Source organism: Schistocerca cancellata, chromosome 7 (genome assembly GCF_023864275.1).
Source record: "Schistocerca cancellata isolate TAMUIC-IGC-003103 chromosome 7, iqSchCanc2.1, whole genome shotgun sequence".
Taxonomy (NCBI): Eukaryota; Metazoa; Arthropoda; class Insecta; order Orthoptera; family Acrididae; genus Schistocerca; species Schistocerca cancellata.
Genome location: NC_064632.1, coordinates 78,289,334 through 78,301,601, shown reverse-complemented (window position 1 = coordinate 78,301,601; position 12,268 = coordinate 78,289,334).

Below are 12,268 nucleotides of genomic sequence, written 5' to 3'. Positions count from 1 at the left end.
AGGTATGAAACATGGAGAGTAATACACAACCAATTAAAAAAAAAAAAAGAAGAGACAGTTGTCAATGTAAATACAGAATACACGAGGAACTTAAGCCATATCAATACAATAAACAGAAATTAATAAATGCAGGAAAATTGAGGTGTTTGAGGGAACCTACAGTTTGAGAGTGTGGTGGTACAGCATTTTAACATTAACATTATAATCAAAGCAGTGGCTGTATACCAGTTTACATTAAATAAATGAGCAAAGTAAAATATGAATAGTATTTGATGAGACAACTACAAGGGGAGTTAAACATGGACAGTAATACAAGTACAAGTTAAAAGCAAACCCTTAACTATTGAAACTACAGCATATGTGGAATACAAAGACAACTGCAACAAATAAAACAACTTAATGACTACAGGAAAATGGGAATATGTAGGAAGAGAGAGTGTGGGAAGTAATGAACAACAAAGTTGATTATATGAAGTTTAGGAGAGGGGAAGTGTTGAGTTGTGTCTGGTCATTTAGGATGAGATCTGGACTGTGAGCAAGATGTTTGTTAATTTCCAGGGCTTCCAGCAGATTGAGTTTATGGCCTTAAGTGAATTACATGGGACACTGGCTGGTAGTTTTGACCCTCACTCAGTACATGCTCAGCAAATGTAGAGTCTTAATTCTGCAACCTCCAGCTGTTTTCTAAAAACAGAACCTTTGAGTGCAAACATCAAATACTGGTTTAGATATGTAGACGATGTCCTGTGTATGTGGACTGGTACTACAAGACAACTCAACACATTCTTGAAAAACCTAAACGGTCAACATAAAAATATCCAGTTCACTAAGGAAATTGGCAAGAAATCCATAAACTTCTTAGATCTCACCATTGACATCAGTACACACACATATTGTTTCAAAATTTACAGAAAAACAACTACTACAGACACAGTAATACCTTCTTGCTCACAACACCCCATAGCTCACAAACATGCAGCTTTCCACTCAATGGTACACCGTCTCATATCCATCCCCATGTCCAGAGATGATTTTAAAGCAGAGTTAGATACAATAAAATTTATTGCCTCAGCCAATGGCTACCATCCAGTTCTTATTGACCACATCTTGCACAGGAAACAAAAACGGAAAATTATACCCCTCCTCTATGCCCCACCAGCTTCCCCATCCACTGTCTGCAAGAAATGGTGTACTATACCATTTCTAGGTCAGGTATCACAGACTATAGCCAAAGCACTGAAATCCTGCAAGTATAGGGTTTCCTACTATGTCAGGAACACTACAGCCCAGTGTGTTTTTAATAGCAAAGATAAGATACAGTTATTAGCCAACAGTGGGGTATACAAAATTACCTGTTCTGATTGTGACAAATTTTACATTGGTCAGTCAGGCAGAGACATATCAACTAGGCTGGCTGAACATGAACGCAGCTGGAGGTTGCAGAATTCAGACTCTAAATTTGCTGAGCATGTACTGAGTGAGGGTCACAACTACCAGCCAGTGTCCCATGTACTTCACTTAGCAAACAAAGGCCATAAACTCAACCTGCTGGAAGCCCTGGAAATTAACAAACATCTTGCTCACAGTCCAGATCTCATCCTAAATGACCAGACACAACTCAACACTTCCCCTCTCCTAAACTTCATATAATCATCTTTGTTGTTCATTACTTCCCACACTCTCTCTTCCTACATATTCCGATTTTCCTGTAGTCATTAAGTTGTTTTATTTGTTGCAGTTGTCTTTGTATTCCACATATGCTGTAGTTTCAATAGTTAAGGGTTTGCTTTTAACTTGTACTTGTATTACTGTCCATGTTTAACTCCCCTTGTAGTTGTCTCATCAAATACTATTCATATTTTACTTTGCTCATTTATTTAATGTAAACTGGTATACAGCCACTGCTTTGATTATAATGTTAATGTTAAAATGCTGTACCACCACACTCTCAAACTGTAGGTTCCCTCAAACACCTCAATTTTCCTGCATTTATTAATTTCTGTTTATTGTATTGATATGGCTTAAGTTCCTCGTGTATTCTGTATTTACATTGACAACTGTCTCTTCTTTTTTTTTTTTAATTGGTTGTGTATTACTCTCCATGTTTCATACCTCTTGATGCAGCCTTGCCTAGTGCTAATTTTATATTATTTCAGTAGTTTTGTTTAACAATAGAAACTGTTATGTAGGCATGCTATTCTTATTTTGTGCTAAAGATTTTCCTGTCAACTCCATTGTTATTTATGTACTGTTCAGTTTTTACTATTTCATTGCAAAGATGTTACTCACTGTATGTTTCTACTTCACTCTAGATGTGTAACTTCTCTTCCAATGTTGTCTGCTAACATTTAACTTCTTTGGTGATAATACTCAGTAAATGCCTGAAGATGGCCTTGTAAGCCGAAAACCGGTTAGCAATAAAAATAATATTGTAGAACAAAAGCAAACTGGCGCTTTTCATTTATTACAAGCAGAAATTTCAATTGCTATACCAAAACTGCTAGTATTAAAGGATAAGACACTGCTGATGACTAATAGCCGATTTTCCACAGAGGTCGAATGCTCTTTTGAAACTACACAATAACAGATACAAGCTTACTCGCCGCACACGAACTTTAGACTCAACATTACAAACAAGAGTGCGGTTGTAGCCCCTCAAGATTTAAACCCATCTAAAAAAATTTAAAATAACGTTAGTTCAAGTTAATTCAAATTGCTCAAATGAGGAATTACTTAAAGATCAACAAACAGAAACACCACTGTACATTAAGTTCGGCCGGCAGAATCTGAGCAGAACTGTGAAAGGTGGCTACACTGAGTCACAGCGCCAGAGATTGCGCCAGAGAGTATTATTCAGCCGCCTCCACTGGCAGTTCTTGTCGAGAAGTCGTGGTGGAGAGTGCTTGTCGAGAAGCGGTGGTAGGGAGTACTTGTGGAGATGTTGCAGTAGTGTGTCGTTGTTGAGAAGTTCCCATGGAGAGTGCTTGTTCAGATGTCATATTGCTTTGATGGACTAGAGTGTACTTTTCGTCAATATATATGAAGGTAAAAAAATTCCTTTTTTTATTATTTCAAAGTCTTAAACAATAATGCCTCTTGGGAACAGGTTCAGTCAACAAGCATCTGGCTCGTGTTCTTGTATCAGGCTGTATTGTGGTTTCTATGTGCAATTATAGTATTTCAGTTTTATTTAATTAATTCAGTCTAAATGGCTATCTAAAATATCTTGTGTTATTGAGGAAGTACCGTGCCAGATCTGTACGTTGAATCACACTTCCACACACAGAACAGTTACATTTGTGTTTTGTTGTTTTGTAGGTTTTATAGTTGCTGGGGACTTAATTAATTAATTGTGTTAACGGAAGTTTTGTTTCATTCTTTGTTGTTGTTCTATGCAGTCAGATAGCGTACTAATACCAGTAAGGGCCAACCGGTTACGAGGCTGAGTAACCGAACAGTCAGCGACAAAAAATTAAAATTATTTGCATAATATTTAATTAAGCCCCCATGCAACTGTTCAATGACAAATTTAACACTTCAGCCACTGGCCCATCTACTTAAACGTCCATGTAACCCGAGAGTAACTCGGAATTTCTAGTCGCATTCGTGGCTTCCAATAGTTTACAGTAATCGCAAGAAACCTCATCTTTCAAAACCCACAGCCGAGATTTACTGGGGGAATACACACGATAAGCACCATAACTTCATTAGTACTTCCTATGCCATCGTTCTGAGCACTATTCCGGCCACCAAAATCCAAACTGCACACGGCGAGAATATTCCAGGATCCCATACAGTGGATGCTATCGTGCATACGGCTCCGAATATACCAAATACACCAAGAGACCCCAACGGCAGCCATGTCAACAGACAGGCCTCTCAGTTCGGACCTGCTGTCGCCTCGTACCAACAACGACTCGACAACGGCAGCACGGCGTCCGACTACTCATCACTCGCCAACAGCGATAACCCAGTGAACTAATGCGGCACTCGCGCCTCTACCGGGACGCCAGGCAATCAGAGGATCCAAAGATAGCACAACGCCCCCGTAGCTCACTTCCTGTGAATCCCAGTGTGGTATCTACAGGGGGCAGGCATGTGAACACCTGTACTCACTTGGGAATGGTTTGTTAATAAGGGGTTGGACCCCCATTTGCCTGTAATACATCTGCCGTTCTTCTTGGAATACTGACATATAATGACTGAATAGTCTTCAGTGAATGTTATGCCAATCTTCGATCAAAAGCTCTTTTAACTTCTGTAGTGACGAAGGAGGTGGATATCTGCTCTGGAGCCTGCGCTCCAATACCGCCCACGAGGGCTCTATAATGTTCTAAAGTCCGGAGGCTGTGCTAGCCAGGGAAGGCGCTGCAGTTCAGTTGCATGCTCCTCGTACTACGATTGTACTGGTCTGGCTGTGTGAATGAGTGCATTATCGTCCTGAAATATGACATCAATGTTGAGGAACAACATTTGAATCATGGGGTGCACCTTATTACCTAAAATATTCGCATAATCGTTGGCTGTAACATTACTCTCAAGAGTAATGATGGGACCAGCAAAAAACCATGATATGGCTCTGCATACCATCACACTTCCACCTCCATGCTTAACCGTTCGAATCAAGTAATCAGCCCTGTAGGCTTCTTCTCGCGATCTCCAGACGTAAAACCGGACCGATGTTGGAAATAACGAAACGTTGACTCGTCACACCATATGATGTGTTTCCACTGATCAACCGTCCAGGATTTATGCTCCTGACACTAAGTTTTACGCTTCTTCGCATCGGTTTCCGTCATTAATGACTTCGATGCAGCAGCTCGTCCATGGATTTTCCCTTTATGGAGTTCTCGGTGTACAGTATCGATAGATACGGGAACTCGAAGATGGCTGTTGAGTTTGCATCCACTTCAACCGCCGTACTTTTGTGTTGTTTTAACAAAATTCATGTTAGCGTACACAACATCTGTCGTTTAGTTTTGATTTACTCCCACGGTTATGTTTACACGATGATGACTTTCCATATTTTGTGTGGGCTGCCATGACTGTTGACGCACTTGCTCTTGAAACATTCAATAAGTTGGCTGTCTTGGTTACTGATTATCCAGCTTGTAAGCTGTGAGACACACAGTACTCGATAAAGCCTGTGCTATGGTAAGTGAGCAGAGTTCACCTTACATGAAAGGATTTTCGTATTGATATCGACCACGTGTACCTGAAAGGTGGCAAATCAGACTTACACCCACTCTGTAATAACAATGATCCGTCAAGCAAGTTCGAAATGCAATTCCACGATTCCACGTCAGGATGGAACAAAAGTAGTCCAGCCTAATTAGGCATTAACTGAGTTTCTTCCTCTACAGCTTGGTATATATTCATGCAAAACAACAAATCGTAACACTGCATAATGTAGTAGAATTTTAGAACCATAAAATCAATTGAACTGATTGTTTCACGTTCTGTACTGATATGGAAAAACCATGAATACAGAACACTACACTATAACGTATACTACAAAACTTTATACTGTCTATTAATCTGATTAAAATCGCGCATAGGTTACCCAAGAAATAGCACTTTCGTGCCACACACACACAAAATGTCAATTATGATAAAGATAAAACACTGAAAATTTTGACTTTTATATTGACTTTAACTTTTGCTGGTCACACCAATTTAGAACACTTCAGAATTCAAATAAATGAGTTGGGGGGGGGGGGGACCCTGAAACTGTTATGATCACTGTATATAAAAAAATGATTACTGAATTTATTATGCGCTCAAGATTTCCAGTATATAAGTTACTACTCTTTTCATCTTATTTAATGCTCATTTAAATACCTTTATATCTGTCTCTAAATATTTAATCTTCATTCTATGTCAATATTAAAGTTATCTTTCAACTTCGTTAGACTTATTCATTTACTGCTTCGTTAACGAATCATTTCTTTAAACACCATTCTAACATAGCTAGGTCTGCAAATAATTATTATTAACACAAATTTTAAATTTTCATTTCGGGACACTCGGATTGCACAAAATTGGGAAAGGTCCCTGTCTAGGCTAGTTGTGAGGATAATTAAATGATGGGAAAGTTCTGGTATAATTTAGGTTATTATTGCACAGTTCACTCTCTGATCCTTACGAATACAGTACTAAAAGTTTCAACCTGCTAGTGTCGATGCGGCGGTTGGCGGGCGGCGAGATGACGAGGTACAGAGCACACATACAACCACAGCTATGGCTCTTGACGTATCGGCAATTTCATTCTTCTTAGCGTCGCAATACTTTTCCATTTAGTGCCTATGGAATTTTGCCGTACCGTGCGGGCGTTGGAACGGTATACCCGAAGCTCAGTGAAACTACGTGTTCCAGGAGAGCCTCCTCGCTCCAGAAGGTGTTGCTCAGACCAATGCCAAACTCCAACTACTACTGCTCAGCCCGTTGTGCCGTGCAGTGCGCGTGCGCATTTTCCCGCGCTCGCCTGCCATCCATCTTTTACCGCTCCCTTACAGACAGGGTGTTCACCCGGGGTTTTGCATTCTACATATCCTAACACATTGCCTACGTATGGACCAGATGCACAGTTACAAATTTAAACATCTTACAACAGTTTCAACATTTGTTACATTTCAATTCTATTACAATATTGCTTGACATTTGACATAGACATTAATATTCACATTGAAACTTATTTACAGTTTTCTTTACATAATGACACGAAACCAAAAATAAATGAAATCAGGACATCATTTACGCAAGTTTATCCAAAAATCAGAAGGAATAAAAATTACTCATATATAATAGTACTGAGTGGTTGTTGTTACACATGCCACTGTTTGCAGTAAATTTCACTAAGTGCAGATTTGATGGGAACACTGAACTTTGTATTTATACACGGGTTCTGAATCTTTGTGTGAATGTACCATCATAAAATTTTATATCACAAAACTTCCTTTCACTCACATTATATGGGTCTATACTTTTTAATATGTCGAGAACATTTACCTATCATTTACTTAAGTGCCTTTGGCACAGTCCAACCTCCTATCACAACATGATTTAAGTAGAAAATTACTTGTTATTATTAAATAACTCAGATAAATTAAATCAAAATTTGGAGCACTAACACTTAAGTACAAAGCATATACAATTACCTATATGCACTATAAAACAATTTGTTGCTGCTTGGATTGAATGGCAGTCCATTTCCTTATTTACTAATACACACACAATACTATTTAGAAAAATCAATGCATATATTTGCTGCCTATCATTCAGATTTGGGCATTCCATTTCGCATCATTGTATCACATCACCTGTACCACACTTACAATTCTCCTTGGACTATTTATCTGACTTCTGTGGTGTTTGGCACTCCTTTATATCATGACTCATGTACTGCCCACTTTGGTTTTTGGCAGTCCCATCTTTTGTTTTGCTTGCAGCATTTACCTTTTCTTTTCAGCCCTACCTTTACATTTATGGTACATTTGGTAATCTGAAACTTACATAAGTAGATGAGCACACTGACATTAGTATACATACATTTACAAAGATTTGTTACATTCAGAATAAAATAGTTTCATCATAAGATACAGCACATTTACTGCAGATTGCTTTCTGAGTGTACTTAGGTCACTCATTCCTAGGAACATACAGTTTCAGGTCCACAATGTTTCTTACACCTAAAGGTCTCTTGGATTTTGGGTAGATCAGATAGTAAGCATTATCGTGTGGAATGTTCTGTATTATATACAGTCCTTTATAAATATATTTAAATTTGGAAATTTCATGGTTCAGTTCACTAGATTTTTCGAGGGTTTTTAAAAGAACATAATCGCCAATTCTAAATTTTGAAACTTTCAGGTTTTTATCATGTCTTTTTGATCTTGATTCAGCTTTTTGCTTTGCCCTTTTTCTGACTAATTCTTTCTTTCGACTCAACCCTAAGCTTGTACAACGTGGAAACTCTATTTTTTCCTCAATTAAATTTACTTCTGCTGCCTAACAAAATTTCTTCCGGTGGAAACCCAGTAGATTCATGATGTAAGGTGTTCATGACATTCTCAAAGTCCTATATAAATCTGCCCCAAACTCTAAATCATGTCCGTTCCTGTTTTTTCCACAACACACCTTGGTCGACTGTGTCATTGTCTCAAGATACGTTCCTGACCTGTGAACCATTTATATCTGGTGGCTTTCTAGGTTTCAAAGAAACTGTCTCATAACATTACACTGTCAGTCCGGTAATGTTTCTTAAATCGGGGTAGGTATGTTGTGTCCGTTTCCATTTGGAAAAGTCTTTACTTACTTGAACTCTTTGCAAAATAGACACTGAGTCGTCAGGTGGCTCTTTCTTTCTGTGTTCAGTCTCAACATCTGGTTTTTTTCTTTGAAACTTCGTCATCAGTAGGTACAATATCGCATGTAGCTGTATTCCCATTATTTTCACTAGTACCGAAATACTCGTCATCTTAACTATCGTCAGAATCTGACCATTCTGGATCGCTTTCGGGTTCTAACATAAAAGTTTTTCTGAGACAGGCTCTAAGTTCTTCCTCTGCATTTTCGTCAGGCTTTGATTTTAACCCAATATCCTCTTTTAGCAAAACGACCTCATTATCAGCTTTACTCACATCCACTGTTACTTCATATTGAGTGTAATCCTCGTGAACTTCAGTTACTCATGGTAAATTACCTACCCCTTCCCCACAGTGCCTTTCGGTAACAGCTTGTACTGTTGGCGGATCGTTAACAGAAGTTACTTCCTCGTTGATGCTTAGGATTTCATCCTCCAATTCCTTCCTATCTTTAACCATCGTCCTATCGGCAGCACGTGTACTTTGCACGGCACTATTTACTCACTTTTCCTTAAATTCGGGCCACGTCATCTTATCGACGTCCCTACTACTTCCTTTCTCACTAATTAACCTTCTTATCTCATATTCCTTCTTAAAATCCTCCCACTCACATTGCTTGAGGCCCTTGTACAGATCGTTGATCTGCACACGCCAATCAGATACTGCTGCTAATTCATTCTCGCCATTTACTTCATTGCTGATACTGCTAACCGCACCTCTCTGTGTATCCACTGTTCCATCTACTATTTCCTTCGTGACGGAATTACCTCTCGTAATGTATTTGCCAGCTCTTGCGGCAATGTTCGTACCTAATTCTGCCGCCTTGCTAGTGGCTTCTCTCTGAACAGCTGATCTGCTAGGCTGGGCCGTTACCCTCTGATGCTCCACTCGCCTGTTAACATGTATCGCTCTGCGTGGCGAAGATGAATCATCTGCGCATGCACCTGACACTTGTTTCACAACAACACGCTGCGTCGTTCCACGCCTGTCCCTAAGCTGTCTCATAACATTACACTGTCAGTCCGGTAATGTTTCTTAAATCGGGGTAGGTATGTTGTGTCCGTTTCCGTTTGGCCCGCAATGTTCGCAGAAATCAGTTTCCCGCATCGTTATCATTTTGCGCGGTGTACCCTCTACCGCAACCTGGATAACTCCCTCTTCCTCATCCTCTGCCTCTACCTCGCTGCTCATGTTGACGCGTAAACCATCGCCGTCATTACTCTTGTCATTATTGCCGTTATTCCTGTTACTAAAATTCTGATAATTGGCACGACTTTCGTGCCAGTGGTCATCGTCTTCGATCCTTTCGAGAAACGCTTGGAAGCTGCGATGATTGCTTCCCACATATCTCTTCGAATCATCTGGAAGCTTTTTATATAGCTCCCGTACGATTTCAGAATCGGATCTTCTCCCTCTTAAATGTGTCAAATTTCGGTACCAAAATTCGCAGAAATCTTTCAAAGAATTCCTGCTCCTGTTATCGTGAAGTTTGGCCATGATAAACTCGCGCCACAAATGATCCTGTTTTTGTTCGGACCTGTATTCTTCCGTAAACTTTTGTTTAAACTCGTCGAACGTCATTAGTTCGGTATTCAAGTTAATTCCCCAACGCTTAGCGTCACCTGCTAAGGCGTCACCTGCTAAGGCGCTAATTACTACGTTTATCTTCTCCTGACCAGATAAGTGTTTAGGAAACATTCTCTCGCAATTTTTTATGAAATCCAACGGATGCCATCCGTTATGTTTTTTGGCGGGATCGAAGCGCTCCTCACCTTCCAACAGTTTCGTAAGTGGCGTGCCATTACAGACAACACCAGGCCTATCTTTGATTTTACTCTCGAGATAGAATATTTTGCCTTGAATTTTCGATGTGTTTTGTTCACACTTTTGTACACATCCGGTAAATTTTTCGCCCAAATCTCTTTCAGTATCCGAAACTGCACTCTTCAACTGTGAGATTCCATGTTGGCATTCGTTTACGATCTCAGTTTTAAGACTGAAAACCTTTTCGTCTACTTTTGTGTCAACTAGTGGCTCTACTTTCTCGTGGATGTTGAGAATTTCAACATCAAACCTACTCTTAATGTCGTCAATTTCCCCCTGCGTAGTATTCATATTTTTATTAATTGTGTCAATTTCAGATTTCATAGCATTTATTGCGGAACTTAAATTACCCACTTTTTGTTCTACCTGTTCGATTTGTTTACTAATTTTAATTCCTTGTTCTTCGACCTGTGCTTTAACCTGACCAACATGTGTTCTGAGCTGATTACTTTGTTTTTTAAGCTGCTCGTCTACGTGTGTTGTAATCTGATCATTCTGTGTTTTGAGTTGAACATCAACATGTGTTCTGAGCTGATCAACGTGTGTTTTAAGCTGCTCGTCAACGTGAGTTTGAAGCTGTCCATTCTGTCCTGCAATTTGTTTGGTTAATCGTTCAAATAAGTCGTTCATGCTTAAAATTTTCACACTGCTTTGTTCTACGGAATCGGTTTGTTCCGATCCTACTTCAAAATTTTCTTTCGGTTCTCTCTTTATCTGTGGTAAATCAAAAATGTCAGTGGATTCGTTTACATACACACTATCATCTACAAAGTCATCCTCTACTTCCTGTTTTCTTCTTTGCTGTGTGCGAGGCGACCTCGACATTTCAATCTGTTCGTTAACATGTTCGTGGTATTGTATGTACGCCAATTGTTTACCGCTAACGGCATCTGTTATCTGGCCGCGTACACTCCTGTCATTGCCATCCGCATCTTCCATTACGCTTGGCACATCTACTGTGTCTACGTTCTTGTGCATACTGAACGCAAATTACACCTCATTACCGTACTTGACGTTCACTGCTATTCACTTCACTGAATATTATTGCAATTCGTACCACTGAACATCCACTGTTCGGTATTCACGTTAATTTGTGACCGATGACAACTGGATGTCCTGTCACCGGGAAGCCACTTGTAAGCTGTGTGGCACACAGTACTCGTTAAACCCTGTGCTATGGTAAGTGAGCGGGGTTCACCTTATGAGAAATGATTTTCGTATAGATATCGACCGCGTGTACCTGAATGGTGGCAAATCAGACTTACACCCACTCTGTAATAACAATGATCCGTCGAGCAAGTTCGAAATGCAATTCCACGATTCCACGGCAGGATGGACCAAAAGCAACCCAGAAGATGCTACCAATTAGATAATAATACGGTCGACAGCCTAATTAGGCATTAACTGAGTTCCTTCCCTGTACAGCTTGGTATATATTCATGCAAAACAACAAATTGTAACACTGCATAATATAGTAGAATTTTAGAACCAGAAAATCTATTGAACTGATTGTTTCACTTTTTGTACTGATATGGAAAAACCATGAATACAGAACACTACACTATAACGTATACTACAAAACTTAATACTGTTTATTATTTTGATTAAAATCGGGCATATGTTGCCCAAGAAATAGCACTTTCGTGCCACACACACAAAATATCAATTATGATAAAGACAAAACACTGAAAAATATGACTTTTATATTGACTTTAACTTTTGCTGGTCAAACCAAATTAGAACACTTCAGAATTCAAATAAATGAGGGGGGGGGGGACCCTGAAACTGTTATGATCACTGTATTAAAAAAAATGATTACTGATTTTATTATGCGTCCAAGATTTCCAGTATATAAGTTACTACTCTTTTCATCTTATTTACTGCTCTTTTAAATACCTTTATATCTGTCTCTAAATAATTAAACTTCATTCTATATCAATATTAAAGTTATCTTTCAACTTCGTTAGACTTATTCATTTACTGCTTCGTTAACGAAACATTTTTTTTAATCACCATTCTAACATAGCTAGGTCTGCAAATAATTATTATTAACACAAATTTTAAATTTTCATTTCGGGACA